This window comes from Hipposideros armiger, unplaced genomic scaffold (genome assembly GCF_001890085.2).
Source record: "Hipposideros armiger isolate ML-2016 unplaced genomic scaffold, ASM189008v1 scaffold_234, whole genome shotgun sequence".
Lineage (NCBI taxonomy): Eukaryota > Metazoa > Chordata > Mammalia > Chiroptera > Hipposideridae > Hipposideros > Hipposideros armiger.
The window spans coordinates 1,303,406-1,317,474 of record NW_017731584.1 but is presented as its reverse complement, the minus strand read 5'-3'; the positions used below and the strand labels follow the sequence as shown (position 1 = coordinate 1,317,474).

The 14,069-nt window shown below is 42.0% G+C and overlaps 1 long non-coding RNA gene across 2 annotated transcripts in view; it reads right to left on the bottom strand.

The window, feature by feature from the left end:
- Positions 1 to 14,069, bottom strand: part of LOC109389464 (uncharacterized) — a 144,261-nt gene that overhangs the window by 10,202 nt on the left and 119,990 nt on the right. For both annotated transcript variants that reach the window (XR_002125398.1, XR_002125399.1), the window contains one exon: positions 10,471 to 10,547. This is a non-coding gene — a long non-coding RNA (uncharacterized LOC109389464). The remainder of the gene's footprint in view (positions 1 to 10,470; positions 10,548 to 14,069) is intronic.

Below are 14,069 nucleotides of genomic sequence, written 5' to 3'. Positions count from 1 at the left end.
TGCCACAGATGGCAAGAACCCATTCCCCTCCAGGGCCAAGCGATATTCCACTGTATATATGTACCACCTCCTCTTTATCAATTCTTCCATTGAAAGACACTCAGGCTGCCTCCACATCTTGGCCACTGTAAACAATGCTGCAATGAACATATGGATGCACACATCCTCTCAAAGTAGTTTTTGGTTTCTTCAGATAAATACCCTAAAGTGGGATTACTGGGTTCTTCTTTGTCTCTTGTTGTAGCCTTTGTTTTAAAGTTTATTTTTTCTGGTATAAGTATGCTACCCCAGCTCTTTTGTTTGTTTGTTTCCATTTTCATGAAATATTTTTTTCTATGCCTTTACTTTCCACCTCTGTGTGTCTTTCAATCTGAAGTGATTCTCATGTAGGCAGCATGTGTAAGGGCTTTGTTTTCTTATCCACTCAGCCCTTCTGTGTCTTTTGAGTGGAGAATTTAATCCATTTACATTGAAATAGATATGTGACTATTGCCATTTTATTATTCATAATTTTGATTTTTTTTTCCACCTTAAAGAAGGCTCTCTAACATTCCTTGTAATACTGGTTTGGTGGTAGTGAACTCCTTTAGCTTTTTCTTATCTGGAAAGCTCTTTCTCTGTCCTTTGATTTAAATGATAGCCTTGCTGGGTAGAGTAGTCTTGGTTGTAGATCCTGGCTTTTCATCTCTTTCAATATTTCCTGCCAATCCCTTCTGGCCTGCAAAGTTTCTGTTGAGAAATAAGCTGACAATCTTGTGGGGGCTCCCTTATGTTACTAGTTGCCTTTCTCTTGCTGCTTTTAGGATCCTCTCTTTGTCTTTAACCTTTGCCATTTTAATTACACTGTGTCTTGATGTGAGCCTGTTTGGGTTCATCTTGTTTGGGACTCTGTGCTTCCTGGACTTGTATGTCTAGTTCCTTCACCAGGTTAGAAAAATTTTCAGTCATTATTTCCTCAAATAGGTTTTTAATCCCTTGCTGTCTCTTTCCTCCTTCTGGTCCTCTTATGATGTGAATGTTGTTACCCTTGATGTTGTCCCAGAGGTCTCTTAAACGATCCTCATTTTTAAAAATTCTTCTTTCTTTTTGCTGTTTTGATTGGATGTTTTCTGCTACCTTGTCTTCCAAGTTGTTCATTCGATCTTCTGCTTCATCTAGTCTGCTGGTGATTCCTTGTAGTGCATTCTTCATTTCAATTATTGTATTCTTCATTTCTGACTGGTTCCTTTTTATGGTTTCTATATCCTCTTTTTTTTTTTAAAGATTTTATTGGGGAATTGGGGGAGGAGGGGAATAGCATTGGGGAATTGAGGAAGGGGAACAGACAAGTTGCTGTCCTTTTGTTCTTCAGTCTAGTTGTGGAGGACATTGCTTCACTGGCCCATGTTGGTATTATCATTGCGCTCTTCCCAGGTGAGGGAGTCACTCACCAGCCATTGGACAACCACTCATGGCAACTCACGGCAGCTCACAAAAACTCATGCCAGCTGTCAGCCAGCCCTACTGCAGCCTATGCCATTGCCAGCAACTCACAGCAGCCCAGCTCTATTGAGCTGTTGTTCACCATCTTAGCTGTAGAGGGCGCAGCATCACCGGCCCTCATGTGGGATCCAAACCAGGGTCCTGCTGCTCAGAGCTGGCGTCCCAAGCCAACTCCTAACCAATGAGCCACTCGGCTGGCCCTCTATATCCTTTTTTGTGCTTGCTATTTCTGTGTTGATATTTTCAGTAAGTAAGTAAGCTTATGGCCAATAAAATTTCTTGATTTTCCTTCCCAAAGTTTCTCCACCAACTTATCTATTTCAATAAAGGGTACCACCAACTGATGCCATTAAATGGTACCACTTGCTCAAGACAAAAATTTGGAAAGTAACCTGGATAACTTTCTTTGCATCATTCCCACATCCAAACCATCAGCAAAATCTCTCAAGTTCACCTTTAAAACATAGCCTGAGTATATCCTTATCTCCCATTCCTTGGCTGACACACCTTGGTATAAGCCATTCTCACCTCTCATGAGAAATACTGCGATAGCCTCCTAACTTGGTCTCCTTGCTTTGCTCTTGCCTCCCTACTTTCTCCCTTTTAACACAATAAATGAGAAAAAGGAAAGCTCTTCCCTAAAGTTAAATTTCAAATAATTAATATAGAAGGGGTGATGGATTTAGAAATTCATCAATGGATACTAAAACTATTAAAAGTGAAAGTTTGATGATCAACAAGATATTTATTTAGTCTCAAAGAAACTCCCTTCAAATTAGTTACTAATTACAAAGGGAGAAATAGTAACTTTACAGAGGAGAGACCTGGGAACATAACCTTAACCAGGTGACCGAAGATAACATCTCCACGATTGGGACAAACCAAATTATATGCCTCTTGATGTCATGCACTGATATGGACATAGCAATATTTCTGATATTCCTGCCAAAGATGCATAACCTGAATCTAATCATGAGGAAAAATTGGACAAGCACAAATTAAGAGACATTGTACAAAATAACTGGCCTGTGTTCTTTAAAAACATCAAGGTCAAAGGTGCCTTGTTAGCGCAGTAGGTAGCACTTCAGTCTCATAAAAACATCAAGGTCAAAAATGACAAAGAAAGGCTGAGGGCTGTTCCAATTTGAAGGAGACTAAAGACACATGACAAAGTCCATGCAATACTTGATGATAAATTGGATACGGAACCTGGGAAAAAGTAGCTAAACAGTGTATTATTGGGAAAATTGATGAAATTTCAATATGGACTATAGATTAGAAGAACAGTGATATATAAATACTAAATTTTCTAATCTTTAATAAAAGTACTGCAGTTATATAAGATAATTTTATGTTGTTAGAAAATAGAGTTTTGAAGTATTTAGTGTTAAAAGAGTATGATGTCTCCACTTTATTTTCAAGTGGTTTGGGGAAATATGCATATATATACTTACAGACAGGGATAATGGTAAACAAATGGGGCAAAAAATGTAAGCAACTGGTAAATCTGGGTAACAGTTTATAAGAGCTCTTTGTACTATTTTTGTGACTTTTCTTTAAGTTTGAAATCATATCAAAATAAGAAGTTTTCAAAATGCTGTACACATCTGATCATGTCATTTTCCTGCTTAACACCCCATCCAATAGCTTCTCAACATATTTATAATAAAATTCAAATCCTTTCCATGCTTACATAGCCCTTTGTGCCCTGGCCCCTACCTGCCTTTCAGATCTCATGCCCTGTAATTCTTTCTTACACATCCTGCTTGAACCTGGCCAGGCATCTTTCTGTTCCTGACACATACTAAGCTCGTAGCCATCATCTTAAAGCCTGGAAACTGTTTCTCTACCTGGAATATTATTCCCCTCAACGGTGCGTACTTAGTTCTTCCTTAACATTCAGATATTGGCTTTAAGGTCACCTCCTCATGGAGGCTTTTCCTGACCACTGCCAGTCTCTCTCATCCCATCCAATATTAACTCTAGGCAGAGCACTTACCATTCTATGTTTTTCTTATCTGTTTGTTCATTATCTTATGCCCCCACTGAACTGTAAGCCCATGAGAGCAGGTATTTTGTCATATTCACAGCTGGCTTTGTGTCTGAAATAGTGCTGGCTTACTATATATTTGCTAAATGAAGCTGGTGTTTGTTAAGTATTTTGATAATGCTGTATATGACTTCTATATATAAATAAGTCTGCTAGTAATAGCAAGAATCTTCCTCTCACCCGTCATGAGCACTCTTTCCTATATATATATATAACTCCAGGGTTTTCTGTCCTGGGGACCATTCTGGTTATATTCAGAACAATAGATATTTTGTTTCAGCTCCTTTTTCCTAGGGAGCCAAATCTCATTAAGCCCCTTCCCCATTAGGACCCTTGGCGGCCAAGGCAATTACTAAGGGGACAATGGGCATTATGTGCATCTATACTTCCCAGAAATGATGCCTGCATTTCATAACCAGCAGGGCCTCCGTATGCAGTGATTATTTTTATCCTCATTGTTTTGATACCGCTGATGAAATATCTTCAGATGCCAATTCCTAAGAGCTATACAATAGCAATAGTTGTCATAAGTTGGGGACTGGGAATGAAGTTTGATCCTGCTGCCTTCTGCCAACTCGGAGTGGGGTCTCAGATTTGCTATTTGAGTTCTCTGTGGCAGCTGCTTCCCTTTGAATTTAGAGTGGCTCTTTCAACTCTGTGGATGAAGCATGGGCCCGCAGCATCAGAAACCCAGGTCTCCTTCCTGCTGGCAGCCGATCTTCACAATTTCCTGTATTAGTCACATTCATGAGCTGCAGTGAAAACTCTAAGGATAATGTGTTGTAAAAGAGACACTTGATCTGCTCCATAAAATTCATACCTATCGTCATCTTTCATTCACTCCAGGAAGCCTGTCACTAGGACTGCCCTTCAAAATTGTCCCCAAATGCTCAGGACTATTGCATCTCCCTGCTAACCCACATAAAGAGAGCTAGCTGCACCAGGGAGAACGGGAGAAATGCGTGCTGACATAAAAAACAAGTCTCTCCCAGTGCCTGCGATCCCTAAGAGGTCGGTGCTACTCACTGCAGATTCGCAGAACAGATGTGCACGGTGAGGGGATGCTGCTTGGAGGCACCACCAGGCAGATGGATTCATTACACCACCTAATGAAAAGCAGTGATTCACTGTGGCCTGAGGGAAGGAAGGTTAGAGCCATAGAGAAGATACAGGCATTTGGGCACATGTGCATGCAGAGATGTGCAGATGGGGCAAATGATAGGATGGTCCAGGTGAGAAGATGCTTGTGCTTCTCTCAGGACTGCCAGGAAATCTCCTCCTGCATTGGGTTCACATCCATACCCATTGTGGCACAGGAGCCAGTGTGACTGGCAGCCTCAAGGTACTGTGACCAGCTGTAATCATTGCAAATTAAACAAACCCACGTTGAAGCAATGGATGGAAGTAGGCAGAAGTGGATTTAGAAGGGTACTGTGTGGTGGTATCTTGCTTCCTATTAATTACCAGCTGGTGACCTTGGGCATTTTAATGAATCTCCTAAGCCTCAACTTGTTCATCCATAAAATGGAGGTGATAAAGCTACTCATTTTATATGATTAATGGAAGGGTTACATGTTAACATATATAAAAACCCTTAGCACCATGCCTGGTATAGGATAAGCCTTCAATAAGTGTTTAGCTATTTTTGCAATTTTCATTTTATCATTAGGCACCCAGATAGTCTCAATTGCATCCCTGCAGCTTTAATAAAATTCAAATCCTTTCCGTGGCTTACATAGCCTTAAATGAACTGGCCCCTATCTGTTTCAGATCTCAATCTATAGCACTCTTTCTTACCTACCCTTCTTGAGCCATGCCAGAAGTTTTTTTGCCCCTGAAACATACCAGCTCACGCTCATCTTAGGGTCTTTCTGTAGATCAGAAAACAGACCCATTTGCCATATTTATATGCTCAGCAAGAAGTGTTACAATCGATATAATGAAGCCTGAATTCCAACATCAGATCCAAGAGAATATATTGATGAAAGGAAATAAACATGCTTAGTGTAACCCACCTTGGATCTTGGTGCCTGTAAGTTGGAAGTATGTTCTATAAAATTGATAGACCAAGCATGAGAGCTGGTTAGCTCTATTTTTCCAATGAGAAAACTGAGTTTTAGAGAGGCTAACCTTGCCAGAAACAGCTCATAACTAGAGGAGCTGGGTTTTGAACCCAGACCTGACTTCAAGAGCTCTTCTCTTTAGCTATTACCCTCTATTGGCATAGACGTTTTTAACATGGGTTCTCCCATTGGTTTAGGGGCTATTAAATCCTATTCCACCCATGGAAAGTGCTTTCTAACCAGGCGGGGCCGATACTGAATCCCGCACACATTGGTCTAATACAACTTGCCTCCCCAGAAAAATGTCTTAGAGGACCAGCCTGGCCTATGTCTGCCCCACATGTCCCTTGCCTCACCTGGCACTGGATCTGCTTTCCAAAAACCCAACTCCCCTGACCTTCAGCAGCCTCAGCGTCTAGGCTCCAACTTTACATCCAGGGTCCCTTTCTCTGCCTCTTGTCTCTATACTCCTTGGTACACTCTCTTTACCAAAGATCTCCTAGGAGCCACGGTTTCCTGTGCTAGTTAAAGTAGAGTTCTTGGCATCACCTGGGAGCTTGTTAGAAATGTAGAATCTCAAATCCTCTTCCTCTTCCTCTGAAATTGAACAAGATCCTCAGATGCTCCATAGCTTATTAAGATGTGAGAAACACTGATCTTACCCATTTCTGGACAACGCCCCCACCAATTCCAAAGGTAATAAATTTACCCCCATTGTACCTGTCACTCTGATTTCCAAGCCCCTGTACAACCTGAACATCTGTCTCCAAAAGCCAAATCAGCATTTTGTGCAGCTCCACCTGGCCTCTGCTGCTTCCTCCATAAGCCCAGTCTTTCAACCCAGAGGCAATTAGTTAGATTTTATGAATAGGAGCAAAATCCTTGTAGAGACGAGGAGCTATCCTTTACAACATTTAGGAGTGCTATTCACATGTCAGTTGACATGAGTCTCAGGCACAGCATATTGTTGTTATTGCTGAATAATATGTCATTAGATAGATATGGATTCAGAACACTGCCCAAGGAGAATGATGATTTCCACTTAGGAAACAGACACCGCAAGCAAGGAGTAAGATCCTAAGTTTATCTTGCCTAGTCTGATGTTCTCTTGCTAATGATGCTTAATTTTATCCAGCCCTGGAAGTTCAATGGCCGGTAGAACAATATATTTTAAAATAAAGTTAAAATGACTTGTTTTTGTTGCATAAAGACATTCCCAGAAAGGTTGAGTGTATTGTTCAAGACTGCAATTGGAATTCATAACTTAATTTCTTAATCCTGAACCTGTACATGGTCTACAAGTAGTATTACCAATAATAACAATAGCAATTCAAGACTTGAAGTCATAATTTCTTTACAAATATTATCACCAGATATTAAGAGCTAAGTATTATTTTCATTTTTTACCTTCCAGACAACTAAGTACAGCCAATATAGTGATTATGACTGAATCTCAGTAATAGCTCAACCAGTCAAACCACTATCCCCCTCACCCAACACACACACAGTGATATTAAATTTGGGTTTGCTGCTAAATAGGCTAAAAATAAGAATAACTTCAGTCAAATTAAACCACATCAGAGAATTCACACTGAAAAAGTCACTTTCAGAAAAGGACTGCACTGAAAGGTCAGGTGGAAATTTCTCCTTTCCTACCCCCAAGTATATAAACATACACCTCCACTATAGAAGCTAGGCTCCTCAAGAAGGTGGCTGTGGGTAAGAGTTACCCCTCCTCTTCTCTGATCTATAGGAACTGATTTAAGAAGAAACATGAAGATAACTGCAAAGATTCACGGAGGTGGGAGTTAGGAGGTTTTTCACGCTCAAGGTCAAGTGCAGAGAACATAATTTATTTCTTATATACACTTCGAGTCAAATTTCTAAAGTAGAAAAAAAAAGGGGGGGGTTTGATTGAATTGACTGTCTTCCCCTACATGATTTTTCTGTTCTCTATTTGCATTATCTATCCAAATTAACCTCTCATTACTCCAAAGAGAAAAATTATACAATATCTTCTCTAACACAGCCACTAATAATCAGAAAGTCCACATTTTTCTAATGCTCATTCACTTTTCCTTGGCAATTTGACTCTGTTAATAAAGCTTGGGCAATAAAATTGTACTTTCAGGTAAATATTAAACTAGACCAACCCACTAGTGGGCAGCCATTCCTTTACAGGAAATGAAGTGAATAATTAGAAAAATGGAGGAACATTTTCCATAGCCCTGGCTTCCTGCTTTCCCTTCCTTCTTTCTATTTAATTTCCTCACACAAAGTATTTTGTATGATGCTCGTTCTTAATAAGGAGCCTTATCTCTTGCCCCAAAATAACTGACCAAGTGAAGGGAGTTCTCTGTTTTTTTAATTCTGCCTCTTGGGATGTTGCTTTATTCTCCTTCCCTTTTTCCATTCTCTCTTTTCAAAGGAGTTGACTGAACAGCTCAAATTTGTTATGTTAATATAGAGCAATAAGAATATGTGTTCAAATTTTTCATTCTGTCATCTTGAATGAAAATCCTATCCAATAAATGTTTCAAAATGGTCATTTATCTATAATTTAACATTAAAAGCATTAAATATAAGATTAACCCAAATAAGTTCTACAGCGAAAAAAGCATCAGCTTATTCATAGTAGTCTATCCTATTTCTTATTCCAGCTGAACATTCATTGCCTTCCCCCATCTTCCTCCTCAATGTTTCCATCCCCACAGGATGGATATTAACTCTGAATGTGCAAGGAAACAGACTTAGGTGTTTTATTTTTGTAACTTTACACTAACCTAACAATACAACTTACAGCATTTACAAGGAGCCCTCCGTGTTCTAATCAATTGTAGTTCTGCTCTGAGGAGCCGCACCAGGCGTTATGTTTCCCATGAGCCTTTGATTAACACAGCACCAGTGCCCCAAACAGAAACTGAAAAAGCAGCAAAGATATCAAGCTTGCTTTTTTTTCAGCACTGACTTCAGGCTGGTCTACCAGTAAAGAACAGATAGAAATTCCACAGAGAAGTTGGCCAACAACACATGGCTGGCTCTTCGAGACTGCTCTGAGCTCTCCACCTGAGGGCTTGTAAGCATTCCGAATGCAATGTGATGCCTACAGCATTCTGTGCAGTGGCCTGGGCTCTTAAAGAGGACTGGCCTGGGGAGCTTTATTTTCAAAAGGAAGCTGGAGCTGGAGGTGTGTGAGGACACATGGCTGTGCTGTGGAAAAGCCTTGTCTGAGGTATGTCAGGAGAGAAACCTGAAACGGCCTCGAGAGCATCAAGAATCCCTCTTGCTGTTTCAGAATAAGGAAATGGAAACACCAATGCCATCTGATTTGGGTGCTAGAAAGTCCTGACTGTAGATACCGACACATATACACATAACCTGACCATTCCAAACAAGCTTTTGGTGAATTCAGACGTCAGCTTTTCCCATAATTCAACCTGAAGTTATTTTTCATTTGATTCTGCCTTCTAAAGAGTAGGAGTCTGGGATTTGAAAAATTGACCCTTCAAGCTCTACATTATGAAACAAAGCCATGTTTTACTAAAATACATAAAACCAAAACCATTCAAAGCGCAAGCCTTGTCTCCAGGTTAGAACCTGCTTTTGCTTTTCTACCTGTTCCTGGGCCCACACCCTGAGTACCTGTTACAAAGCACAGATGGGGAATAAGGATGCTTGCCTGAGGACAGCAAGGCCAGGGACCGCAGTCCAAGGCCAGGGAAACATCAGATGTGAAGAACGGGAAAACTGGGAAAGACAAATGCCCAACCTTAAAGCATCTGCTTATACTCAGTGGACAGCCCTTATGTTTAGCACAGGCCTTTAAAATAATAATTAAACCCGTGTCACTGCAGGTCTCTAACACCAACCCCTCCATCTGTGCTGAATCAGATCAATTGTCTTCCTGAACTCAGCACCACTGATTGTTGTTTTTCTCCGTTCCATGCTCCCCGATCCTCTGCCAAGTCTTTCCACTTCTTCCTTTGTGTCACTTTTTTTTTCCTGTTCCAAGGCCAACACTATTATTACACTAAAATTGAACTACTGCACTATTACCCTGGCTTCTCTGCCTGTGTTCAGTCTTGTTCTTCATCCAATCCATCCTACATCCCATCATTGAGCTATTTTCTTACAACTCCATTTTCTCATCCTGTTAGCTCCACGGATAAGAGCGGCAATGGCTTCCTGTGGTTCACAGCCTTTAGTCTAGTGTTCAGGAAGCCTCCTTCTGGCTCGGCCCTCATCCCCACAGCACCTTTCCCCACCACTCGCTTTGAAGCAACAGCCTCCCTTGTGGATACTCCGTAAGGATGTTTTTCTATTAGAAGTCAGTCATGTTAAGATTCTGAGTGGCCCCCTCTGGTGAGAAGGAGGAGGAGAGGACACTCAACAACCTGAAAGGGGCTGAGTTGGTGTCTGGGGCTGCGGAAGAGCAGCCATTACTTGGAAGGAAGATCCATTAGATGTCTCTGCTCTGCAAGCGAGGTGAGGGTAGAGATACCTGCATCTGAGACTGGAAGCAGGAATTCAGTGGGGTGTTCCACGTGGGCAGAGCTTGGAAACTGAGCTTTCTGTTGACTAGGGCAGGGACCAGACTCGAAGCACACGGCTCCACTGCCCACAGGCTCCAGGGAAGGCAAGTCTGATGTTAGCTCAGCTGCCAACACAGACTCATGGGGACAGAGCCAAGCATCATCATCACCTGACCAAACTGGGAGCGAATATACTTCAGGTAAACGGCACAGATGTAACTCGAGCGCCATGACCTCTGGGAAGCTGTCTCTGACCTTATGTTCTGTCTCTATGACCCCCACTGAGCTCCTGTAGCAGTTATCTCAAGCAAAGCTCTTAATGAGCAGTTATCTGTTTTCTCACCTGTCTCCTCCACTTCTATGAGAGCTGTCCCACGATGCCTGGTATGTGGACCACTCAATAAATGAAACCAAGAGGTCCTGAAAGAAAAAGCCAGGGGGATGAGGAAGGTGGACTAGAAGCTTTTCTTATGAGCAGGACTTGGTTTACACATCTTGCCTCCACAGAGCCCAGCTCTACACTGCACACCAAGAAGGCACTTGCTGAGTAAGTCAGGGACGATAAGCGAAAGCCATTTTCATATGTATGTCTCTTTCTTTTCTTTCTCAGATTAAATGTGAAAGTCCAATACTGTTACTACTCTAACTCTAAAGGCTTTATTTTCAAAACGAATGGTTAAAATTACACCAATCAAATTTTCACGTGGACAGCTTTAATGCAACTATCTTAGGGGCAAATTGATATATTTGAACATTGTATATCATGGTGCACATGACTTTGAAGCATTTGCAAGGCTGTCTGTGACTTGGTTTCCAGATGGGGTTACAGCAGCACCACGGCGGCTCTCCTAATTGGGTGTAATGCTAGCGAGAGAGAGGGGCTCGCGGGTGCCTTTTTGTGTCCAGTTTCTCTCTGATGCACATGTTCTCTAATTTAGAGCACGGCTCAGACTGCGGGTTGGGGAAATCTGGCCTGCAGGGTCTGACTTCAAAAAAGGAAAAAAAGAGAACTCCCATTTCTGGTTTCCACTTTGGCCTTAACTAGCTCCTATTGTGCTCCATATGTCAGGACATATGTTTCTTGCTGCACAAATTTAAAACATCTGAAAATAATATTTTCCTGATTGAGCAGCCATGAGGGAAGGATGAGGCAGCATTTTCTGAGCAAAAGCTTGAGTCAGTGGTGAACCTCAGAGGCAGCGTCCCGAGGCCCAGGGCCACCCCTCACCGTAGCTCATCTCAAACCCAAGGACAACCTACTAGTCCCCAGGCGGGAAGCACAGCCTAGTCAGCTACCATCCCCAGCCCTCCCCGCAGGCCCACAGATACAATTCCCTGCGTGGGGAATCACAAAGTAAAACAAAAAGCTTTCAAATGAAAAAGGACAAACCATTTATAATATATTTCAAAAAGCAGTGTTGAAATATACATATTTTAACAGATCAATTTTTGTGATCTTCTCTGTGTTTTTTATCAAATAGTTTTGAAGTCCTGAAGAGTCTCATGTACACTGTGGGAGGAGAGACGGCAAACCCTTCCATAAATGACCCTGACTGGCCTACAACAGGCCTGGCGAGAGACTGAGAAACAGCTCCAATGAGGAAGGGGTACAGCTTTGCTCATGGTGTGGTCATGGAATTCCCTGAGAACCAGGAGAGGGAATTCTTTGGCCAGGAGATAGAAGGCCTTGGGTAGGAGATGTGTGGAGACTTTTGGGTTATGAAAGGGTAAACTGCAGAGAGAACTCTAGTAAAGCCCAAGACAGGCCAATTAATACGGACACGGAGCCAGGGCGGCTAAAGCAGCGGCCCATGACAGACAGGCCCGAGTAAGGGGAGCTGTTCTTGGAATTCCTCACTCAGGGAACCTGCAGAGTCAGCGCACAGCCTCCTTGAAAAGCAGCTTCAAGTAAGTCAGGAGGGCTGCCCAGGATCCAAAATGGGAGAAAGAAAAAGAGAAAGAAGGGAGGGAGGGAGGAAGGGAAGTGATACAGGGAAAGGCTGGAAGCAAGGTGACATTCAAACCTGCTTCAGGTAGCATGTGTCCTCTTTCATCTAAAGTGTCACCTGACACTTCATATCCCCGTGCCGTACTTTAGTTTTCCTTAAGATACCATATTTTTCTTACTTATTTTCTTCCTCCCTGACTAGAACATTAACTCTATGAAGATAGGGAATAGTATTTATCTTGTTCACTGTTCCATGCCCTCTAAAATGAAGTGTCAGAAAAATTGCTCTCATTCCGGATCGACTCTCATGCCCTTGAGCTGATGATGAAGGTGTAATCAATCAGGTGCGTGCGAGGTGGCAGGAGAGGTGACCAGCCTGGCCTGAAAGCCTGGACTTGTGAGGAGAGGCTTGTCTCTCCTCAAAGGAGGCGGGGACATACAGCTCCCACAGCAGCTCCAGCCCTCAGTGCCCTCTGGCCAAGCACAGACTAAATCATCACATTAGGTCATTCAATCCTCACAGCAACCCTGCGAGCCAGGCACTATTTTTAACTTCATGTTTTACCTAAGGTAACTAAGTAGCAAAGAGGTAGAGAACTAGGTTGCGCCATATGAAGTTGTCATTTTTATACATAACAAATATCGGCAATATCGTATGGTTTAACCTAATTGTGCGACCAAGACAATAAACTTCTTAAGTGGCAGCATGCAGATGCAAATGTATGTCTGTCCATCTGATTCCAGAGCCCAAGTTCAAGGGCAAAGCCACTCCTGGAGAAAGGACAGCACCAGGAAGCCATGCCATTAGATCTCGTTAGACTATTTATACAATGTGGTCTAAGAGGGAGAAGAGAGGATTGGAAATAATTGCCTGTGTGAGCTATAGCCATATGGTCTTCCTAAAATACTTCAATTTTCAAATGAAGCCTTCTTATTCAGCCTCAGAAAAGAATGAAATTCTAACACATGCTGCAACATGGATGAACCTTGAAGACATTATGCCAAGTGAAACAAGCCAGACATAAGAGGACAAACAGTGTACGGTTCCACTTACATGAAGTACTTAGAGTAGTCAAATTCATACAGACGGGAAGTAGAATGGTGTTTGCCAGTGCTTGATGGGAGGAGAGGGAGGATGTGGAATTAGTGTTTAATGGCTACAGAATTTCAGTTTGGGAGGATAAAAATGTTCTGGAGATAGATGGTGACGATAGTTATACAACAAACAGTGTTAATGTACCTAATACCACTGGATCGTACACTTAAAAATGGTTAAAACGGTAAACTTTATGTTGTGTTTATTTCACCACAATGGGAAAGAAAAAGTGACAGTTTGAACCCATCCAGTTATAAGTATTGTTGGGTGCTTCAGTGCTAAAAGACAAAGGCTATTATTTCAAGTGTATGCCTTATGACATAAAGTGTATATGTGTATATGATACAGGAAAAGAAAAGAGGGTCCTTGGTTTCACACAGGAAAGAATTCAAACGTGAGCTAAGACAGAGTGTAATGTACAAGTAAGTTTAGTTAGCAGAGTAAGTAAGAAAACCAAGGCCACCCCCTAGACGGAGTGGCGGTCTCTAAGCACTAGAGGAAGGGAGACCCCCTCCATCCCCCAGGCTAGGGTTTACACGTGCTTCCTGCTTCCATGGAAAAGTCATTGGTATGGGGAGAAAGGAGGATAGAGGAACAATGGTAAGTTTATCTTTAACTTCAATGAGATGCAAGAATAGGGCAGGTTGGTTTATAACTCTTATAAAGCACAACCTGTGTTTAATTTGCTGTGGGCTTAACTGCAGGGAGGCATCCCTGGTGGCATCCCTAGTCGTCTGGAGAGATTGCTCTGTGTCACCCATTAATGTCTGCCTGAGTGCTGTGTCTTGGAGGACGTAGGCTTGGAATCCAACCTCTTAGCTCCCTCTGCTGCAAAAATAGTCCTCATACCCCTTCCCTATATCATATACAAATATATTTGTGTGTACTATATGCAAAT